Here is a 10,141-nt window from a genome sequence, read left to right as displayed (position 1 = left end):
AAACAGGTCCACAGACGACGCCATAGCCCTCACCCTCCACACTGCCCTCTCACACCTGGACCCGAAGAAGAGGAACACATATGTGAGAATGCTGTTCATTGACTACAGTTCAGCATTCAACACCATTGTGCCCTCCAAGCTGGCCATCAAGCTCAGAGACCTCGGACTCAACAGCGCCCTCTGCGACTGGATCCTGAACTTCCTGACGGGCAGACCCCAGGCAGTGCGGGTGGGAAATATCACATCCTCCACCCTGATTCTCAACACCGGTGCCCCTCAAGGCTGCGTGCTCAGCCCTCTCCTCTACTCCCTGTTCACCCACGACTGCGTGGCCACACACAGCTCCAACACCATCGTGAAGTTTGCTGATGACACGACCGTCATCGGCCAGATCACAGACGATGACGAGACGGCATACAGAGAGGAGGTCGAAAACCTGACATCTTGGTGCCAGGAGAACAACCTCCATCTCAACATCAGCAAAACAAAGGAGCTGATTGTGGACTACAGGAAGCAGCAGGGAGAGGGACACGCCCCCATCGCCATCAATGGGACTACGGTGGAGAGAGTCAAAAGCTTCAGGTTCCTTGGGGTCCACATCACTGAGGACCTGACATGGTCTCTTCACACCACCACCATCACTAAGAAAGCTCGACAGCGGCTCTTCTTCCTCCGCAGGTTGAGGAGGTTCAAAATGGATTCCAGGATACTCTGCAACTTCTACAGGTGCACGATAGAGAGTATCCTCACTGGCAGCATGATGGCCTGGTACGGCAGCTGCACCGACCTCGATCGTAAGGCTTTACAGAGGGTGGTGAAAACTGCACAGCACATCACCAGGACGGAGCTGCCATCCATGGAGGACCTTTACTCCCAGCGGCTCAGGAAGAAATCACTACGGATTATCAAAGACCCCCATCACCCCAGCCACAAACTGTTCTTTCTGTTGCCGTCTGGCAGACGTTACCGCAGCATCCTGGCAAGGACAAGAAGATTCGGAGACAGTTTCTTCCCGCGGGCAGTGAGACTGTTAAAAAATTGAACTGTTGAAACAACTTCAAACATTCAACTGCTACTCAGTAGTATGTATCTAATACCTAATATATATATATCATTCCAATAACTTGTATATAGACTCATACTGCACTATTCCACATCATAACTTTATTTCATTTTTATAACTATTATTATTTTTGTATTGCTCTTGCTCTTATTGTTATTATGTTATGTTATTATGTTGCATTGTTGGAGAAGCCTGTGACATAAGATTTTCAACTGCATAATTACTCTGTAGCTATGTCAGATTGACAATAAAGAACCTTGAACCTTGAACCTTGAAAGATCCTCAGCTCGCTGATTGGATGTTTTAGCCGCAATGCACGTCGGGATATGGTGTTAATGCGATATGAAATCCGAAAAAACAATCAGAGTTTAGGATGGCCGAAGACACTACACTACCCATAATCCCCAGCTATCGTTTGGGACTACAGTCCCGTTGACAAACCCCGTGATTAATCTTCAAGCTCTGGGATTGGATGTTGGAGTGGCAGTGCGCCAAGGTTACGCCGAGCGCCAAACAGCTCTTTGAAATGGAACGAAACCACGGCAGACTTTCCAAAACTGGACTCGAACGCCCCCCCAGAACTATACATGCTGGCTATTGTGTTTCGCAACATGTTCTATGGCACGTCTCTACTGGGAATTGTAGTTTTAAAAGACGTTTTCGTTTTTCCCAAAATTAGAAGTTGACAGTATTAAACTGTGTACAGCCCTGGAGGTTTAGGGGATAGGAAACAAATTGGTGTGTACAAATGTAAAACATGTAATTAATAAATGGGTGAAAATCGCTTGTGTCCATAATGGGAAGCATTAATATATACCCACATGCCAGCTCATTGTTACTTTGTAATTCTACTTCACTACAATTCAGAGGTTAACCTGGTATTTTTAATCCACTACATTTATTTTAGTTACTTTGCAGATTCTGATTAATGATGTGAAATATAAACAACCCTTAAAGCAGACTTTAGTTACACCTGAGTAAAATTCAGGGAAAGGTGATTGTCAAGTGCCAACAATCAGGAGAGATATTAGTTGGTGCTTGAGAAGACTAAACATTTATCTGCAGATCTCTATAAAGTATATTCATTACTAGTTATTCTCTACTAATAGTTAATTAAAGACTGTATATAATAGCTATTTTGCACATCCCTTTCAAGATTTTCTAAGGTTTATTGACATATCATATACACAACTATGTTGAAGTTATGCAATTAATGAAAAACTTGGGTCACAAGACATCTATCAATATGTGTGTATTCCTCCACCATTAAACTCAAATTCTGCACATGTCTTATACTATCTACATACATAAGAGTATAATTAATATATATATAATATCAGTTAAAATAAGTGCTTCAACACAGTTAACATTGCAGGAAAGCAATATATTAGACGTTAAGTACTTTGTCAGGCTTAATATTTATCTGTAGATAGATACCCCCAAAGCTTTTTTCTTATTTGAAAGAAAACCTAAAGTATTCTTTAATGTGTTAATAAAGGTTATTTAGTTTGTCTGTTTTGCACATCCTCATATTAATATCTTTGTACATCAGGCACTAAACTGTTTTATTGTAGAGATCACTTACAGTATCTTCTTGATTTTTTATATTCTATATTTCTATAATTGACCTTCTACTTTCCCCCTATGAAAGTATGTACTCTTAATATTTTATTCATCAAATAACATTATTCAACAAAAATAACATTATTCAACAAAAATAATTAAATAACGTGCTTTAACCACTAGGCGGTGCACACAAGGTACACACAGTATACTAATAATAACTTTGTATTATTAGTGTAGGACACTTATGTATGTATAACATCTGAAGATGTGTAGTTGTATTCATGTTTTTACATAATTGTACAGGATATTGCTATATTATTTCTCATGTTTACTTCTACACATTAATATCTGATTTGTAAAACATCAAAGACAGAAAGGTATATCCGTCATTTAATGGTAAGCCATTGAAATTGTGATTCCAGAGATGTGTCTCCCATCACCCAAATCCCCTGACTATTCTCTCAACTCAGTATTTACATTCTTATATTCAAAGAAAATCAGTAATATCTTTAAAAACTACAAGTCCTTTTCTATCAGCTGTGCACCGTTATGGTGTAAATATAACCTATCTACCAATTGGATCAAATATAAAAGTCAGCCGTATTAGTATTGATACTGCAAGGAGACGTATTTTGTGAAAAGAAATGTAAGATGTTGTTTAATTGTTGATATATTTATGATCCACGTCACGTATTCAGTTTTGGCGGCAGTTCTTCTTGTTTGTCCAGAAGTCTTCTCATCAGGGCTCTATAAATAAAGAACTATGGCAGATGTGTAATATTTAATGCAGCCGAACCGTGTATTACAATGCCGTTATGTGATGACTTTCAAAGAGAAAAGCAAGAACACTCGGAATAAAGTATTATTATTATTTTTTTTAATGTTTTCGGATTTCACATCGCATAAACACCATATCCCAACGTGCATTGCGGCTAAAACATCCAATCAGCGAGCTGAGGATCTTTCCTACGTCTGTTTCCGGTATTGTTCCTGTAATGAGAGTTCACATTTATGCTACATTGAAGGGTGGAATTAACTACACATCTTCAGAAACATAATTTGCTTCAGATATACTGTAACTCATAGCAATATTGTAACCATTAAGAAAAGCCAACTGCATTAAAAACCCAGTTAACAAACACAAGGTAAAGTATTTTTCCTTCAGTAATGAAGATGTAATTCCAATGTAGACACACCTGGGGTCGCTGTTCAGTCTGTTACGCTGAGCCATGCATTGTCTGGAACGTAAAAGGGACGAAGAAGACAAAGTGAAGTGACGTACTTCCGGTTCAATGTGAAAACATTCCCAGTTAAACCATAGATATATATAAAAACATATGTTTATATATATCTATGAGTTAAACAACATAAACAAATCGCTTAATAAAAAGATAAAACACTGGCATGTAATTTACGTTTGGATTAAATAGAATGGTTTTGAATAATAGATGAGAGTAAAATCTACGTCACAGCCCCACCCACTTTTGGGGAAACCAACGCTGTCATTTGAACGGCGATCAAGCCTGAAGCCACAGAGCTCTTCTGCTGTCCTTAGAGGAAGTTTGAGGTGTTTGAGGTGCAATAAACGACACAGCAGCTTTTTGGCATGTTAAAACTCTGCCTCGCAGCTGGCGAAATTACTGCCTCGCCTACTGATTTTAATTTAACCATAGGATATCAAGCCCGATCGTCGATTTCAAATGTGTGCTCTAAAATGATATTAATAAATGACTATTATCATTATTATAAGCTAGAAAAGAAATGTCAAAGATAGGTAGAAAGCAAACGTATTTAAGATATGTTCAGAACAAACGTAACGTGGGACAAAAGACGTTTCTTGTTAAACGTAATTGAGAATGCTGTATGAAATGACTACAAACAATATTGTGATTATTAACCATTAACCAGCATAATAACGGATTTGGTCAACTGAAAAGTCAGCCGCCAGCCAGCGCGAAAATAAGTTTGCTCTAAAATGATATTAATAAATGACTATTATCATTATTATAAGCTAGAAAAGAAATGTCAAATATAGGTAGAAAGCAAACGTATTTAAGATACGTTCATAACAAACGTCATGTGAGAGAAAATAGGTTTCTAGAAGATATGTAGAAAATAAACGTATTTAAGATATGTTCATAACAAACGTAACGTGGAAGGAAATACGTTTCTTGCGAAACGTATTTGAGAATGCAGTTTAGTTTTGTGGGAACGTAATTTCTAGGAGACAGGGTTGCTATGGTAGCTGTTGTAAGGTGAGTGATCTGCACACAAATACTCTTAACTCGCTGAAATCTTGACTGATTTACAAACGGTTTGGTTTATTATAAACATTATTAGCATGGCTATGATACAGGATGCTTGGACTTGCTTGAAATTGCAGCATTTCTTTATGTATGTGTGGTTGTATTTATTAGCTGGCTAATAACAAGAGGCTGTGAGTGAGACCTAGTATTACAAAGTTGACCCAGCAACTTTACACCAGTGGGAGAGGCAGAACTGCTCTTTCTTTTCAACATAACTTAAGTTACACATGATTTCTTCCAAGCGGTTTGGCTTGTTAAAAACATCTTACATTTAGATACATTATGATACAGGAAATTGCTGGCTTTGTGTTTACAGAAGTACCTGACTATGCCAGACTTTTGTGCAGCCTACGGATGCTCTAATCGCCACAGTCTGGAAACAAGAACCCGTGGAATTACCTTTCACGTGTAAGATATGACAATATTATGACTATAATTAGGATAATCGTTAATTACTTAGTGGATGTATGTACATTACAAGTTCTGCTACACAGGATCAGTGGGGCTATGTGAGATAATAGTATTGCAAGATTGTTGTTGACCCAGCCTCTTTAGAATATGTTGCTACCATTTCTTTACACAATTATTTAATGTTTCTTTTGGACACCTTTTTTATAACTCTTAGTGTGGTTGTCTTATTCTTAAAGTATACATACATTACATACATACATACAATTACCCCAAAAATATGATTATTTCGGTGTGTATTTTTGTCCTTACCCTTAATGGTAAAGGAAAGAAGGGAGGAAAATGTTGACAATAATTTATATTATTGGACGGTTTTGTTTCCTGTGGCAGGACACTGCTCTGCAGTGATCACTTCAGTTGTGAGGACTTTGACAGGACGGGGCAGACTGTCCGGCTTAAAGATGGTGTATTCAACTTCGCAGCTCATATTCAAAGGGTATGTGTATCATTGGCCAACAAGAATTCAAGGTGTATAAGATTGATATATAAATATGTGATTAAATGTCACACTTTAGTTTTTCTTTCTGCAAGTTTAGGAATAAATAATGTGTTGTGTATTACAGCACATTTTAAACACTCAAAATGTCTTTAATTATGTTTATTTTAGCCGGAAGCAACAAGAAGCACAACCACTTCAAGAAGAGCGGAAGATGAACCTCAGCCTAATGTTGTGAGTATTCTGAATGTGGCCAAGACCAGAGAGATGGTCATTGATTTCAGGAGGGTGAGGACGTCTCCTCTACCCCTGTGCATTCTGGGAGAGGATGTGGCTGTTGTGGAGGACTACAAATACCTGGGAGTGCACTTAGACAATGGGCTGAACTGGAGGATCAACACTGACGCTGTGCACAAGAAGGGGATGAGCCGACTCTATTTTCTGAGGAAGCTGAGATCCTTCCACGTGTGCAGCAAGATGCTGGAGATCTTCTACCGGTCTGTTGTGGCTAGTGCACTCTTCTTTGCTGCGGTCTGCTGGGGGGGCAGCATAAGAGCCGGTGACACCAGCAGGATCAATAAACTGATCAGGAAAGCTGGGTCTGTCCTCGGCATCAAGCTGGACCCCTTTGAAGCTGTGGTGGAGAGGAGGACACTGAACAGGCTGTTGTCCATCATGGATAACCCCACCCATCCTCTCCACCTGCAGCTGGACAGTCAACGGAGCTCCTTCTCCAACAGACTGCTGCAGCTCCACTGCCATAACTCTGTACAACAAATCACCTCTGGCTGGAAGATAACTCTCTGCTCCATAGTTTATCTTGAATATAACCACGTTGTACATTTTACACATATATCATCTGTTCAATATTTAATATTTAACATTAATATTCCATATGCCTTATATTTATGTATATGTATATTAGATATATATAATATCCTGCCAAACTCAACCTGTATATTTTCCTCTTTCTTTATTTCCTTTATTTTTCTTGCTTATTTCTAATTTATTGTAAAATGCCTTGTCCCTTATGCTGCTGTAACTAAAAATGTTTTCCCAAATTGGGATCAATAAAGTACCATCTTATCTTATCTTATCTTATCTTATTTGCATGTGGAATGTCACTAACAAATGAGAGCATCATATGGCTTGTCATATTAAATCCTTTATCTCGGTGGTACCCAGGAAGGTCTATGATGGTGTTACTAGGAGAGCCCAATATAATTTGAGGTGGTACTCTGTGTAAAAAGTTTGAGAACCACTGGCCATCTCACTTGCTCTATGTCACTCACACACTTGAATAAACATGTGCAAACATTTAAACTACACCCAGGGGTTGGCAACCTTTACAATCAAAATACATATTTCTGCCTTATAAGGGGACAAGCCTATTAAGATACATTTCTTAAAAGTACGCTGAGTTGTGTTTTCTGTTGGAGAACGTAAAACATTTTTAGGAGAATAGAAACCACACCAAGTTCTTCTTAATAATAATAATACATTTATTTTGGGGGGCCGCCTTTCATAACACCCAAGGACACTTTACAGGGCATAGGGGCAATATAGGGAACAATTAAAACTGGATTTAGTGAGATATCAGCCGGGGTAAGACAAGACAAACAACAGTAAATGGACTACAAAAGGACACAGGGTACAGTTTATATTATTCTTGGGCTTTTTTCGACTACAAGAACTCAGCGCACCGTGCTGTGAAGTGGTAACGTATTTCAAAGGTTCTGGATTTGTTTACAAATCTAGAAACTAAATACAAAACTAGGACGATATGAAGATCTCATGTCAAAAATAATTGTGATAAATGAGACAGAACTGGCCTGTCTGTAAGCTCATTTTATGTTGGTTTGGTTCTTCTGATAAAGGTGTGAATATCTAAATAATCATTAGTTGTGTCCCTGTTCTTCAAGCTAAGGCATTGCTAAATTAATTAACAACTCTTGGCTTACAGAGTGGTAACATGAGACCGATTTTTATATATAAAATATAAATATATTTTAATTTTATAATTTATTTGAAATATTAACAATATAATAAAATAAATGGAAATATGTACACCGGCAAATATTTAATATAAATACCTTGTGTGTGTGTGTATAGCTATTGCTTTATCTGCTTAATGTTATTTTCATATGAAAGTCCATGATTATAAGTATGCAGTATCATAACTACATCTTTGATGTTTATAAAAAAACAAACCCTTTGAAAATTGGTTGAAAATTGAGCAAGCTATGATTATTTAAATAGTAAACCATAATGTTATGAATGAGAGCACTGCCTGTAGCAAGATGGCGGCCATGTGGCAACGTCGGTCTCCATTGGCCAGCAGCGCGGGTGAGTCATCTAGTGTTTATATATATCTATGGGCGAGCCTCCAGAGCAAGTCGGATAAAATGACTAACCATCATGCAACGCACTAGCAAGATGTTGATCGCAATTGCGCAGGTCTGCGCAGGTCTCGCTTGTCTCAAACAAGCCTACTGGGTGTTTCTCAATCGCGAGTAAAGCTGCTTCAGAGCCACTATTTCAAGCATACTACGTCATCGTGGGCCGCCGAAGTACTGTTCCAATCTCCAGCATACTTGGAAATCTACCGAGCCCGGCGTACTCCGTTTGGAGAAATATCGAGGCTGCACATGAGTAGACTCCGCGGTCTTAAAATCCCCACAATGCTTTGCGCACGGACCAATTTCCCCAAATCTGTGGCGGAAGATGTAAGGCGGGGCCTCTCATATGACGCACACCTGCACACTTGCTAGCGTGTTCCACTCTTCGTTTTCCGAATGCTAGGAAGTATTCTTGACTCGCTTCTGAAGCAAGATGCTCGGCAGACATGTGCTACCAAGCAAGCGTACTCGCGATTGAGAAACACCCTGTCTGTGTGTCTGTCTTCCTGGCTGGGCGTGGCTGACCCACTTCTGTTTCCCGCCAACTCACCTCCTCAGCTGTTGCTCATCATCCGGATTACAACTACTCACCTTCACCTGCATATATACCCGGTTCCTCCATCCAGTTGTTGAAGTTTCCTGTCGGCTCCTAGACCGTGGTCGAGGAAACAGAGGGGATGACTCTCTGTCGTCTCCCAGGGCAGAAGCAACACGCTTCGGGTTCAATAACCCACTTTATCAAATCACTGGAGAGAGGCGAGCTGGTCTTGGGAGGTCGTTGTATTTATTTAGTTTTTCCGTTTCACAAGATACAACATCACATACCTATGCTTTTTCCCTGCTGCCTCGTTTCATTTCCAGAAAACATAACACCGCTCGCTCACTCTCGCTCTACCATACCCACCCACACATGCACGTGCCACACCCCTCTCTTAAAGGGGTAGCGATCTCACTCTGCATGACCCTAATGTCATAACACCCCACTCTGGATGGCAATTGCACACAATTCTAATCCAGCACAGTAAATTACATGGTACATTAAAGGGTACAACATTTCAGTGCAGATATATAGCAATCTTTGTGTGCACATATCACTGTGGAGCATAAGGAAACCCTGAAAAAGGCATTAATAGCTGAGCTCTAAAATAGCAGTCAGAAGACATTCAACACTTAAATTCTCCATTAAAATGACAACTTTAAATGGAAATCAAAGACGGAAATATAACTTTAGTCCCATATGGTTATCAACCTGCTCTCCTCAAGTCTTTTTTTCTTTTTATGTATGAACATATGAAACAATAACACTTAGCTTGGACATTAGTAAACAACATAACGGTGTCCATGAACAGTCCTTTAACTGTGGGGCTTATGTCCTCACCCACTCACCATACCAGACAGGTGGTCCTCTGTTGCGGCCCGTCCGTGGCCCTGGAACATGATGGCTCCGACGGTGCTGCTCTGCCACACTACCCCCACTAACCTGAATGTCCTCAGGGGCAGAAGAGTCCGGAGGAGTGGAGTGGACTGAAAGGGCAGCAGCGACAGTCTCCACCTCTGGATCTGATGGGGTGCAGCTGGAGCCTTCCTCAGCTGCGGCGTCAGTGTCGGTGAACAGTTGAGATAGACCCAGGGTAGGATCTGCAGGATCCATGTCCAAGGCAGGGGCCGACACCTCCGTAGGTGTCCATCTCCGGGCGTGCTCCACAGCCCAGGCGTTGTCCAGTGGATCACGGCAGCGGTAGGGTTTCAGCTGATCATGGTGAACCACTTTCACTTTAGTCTTCATGCCTTTCTGGATGCGATACACCAGATCATCCAAGTGTCCCAGAATGAAGTATGGTCCTTCGTACGACGGGAGAAACTTCCTGACTTTGTTTTGGACTCTCCGTGTTCCTTTAATCAG

Source organism: Trematomus bernacchii, unplaced genomic scaffold, assembly GCF_902827165.1.
Source record: "Trematomus bernacchii unplaced genomic scaffold, fTreBer1.1, whole genome shotgun sequence".
NCBI classification, from domain to species: domain Eukaryota; kingdom Metazoa; phylum Chordata; class Actinopteri; order Perciformes; family Nototheniidae; genus Trematomus; species Trematomus bernacchii.
Note: the sequence above shows the minus strand (reverse complement) of the source record.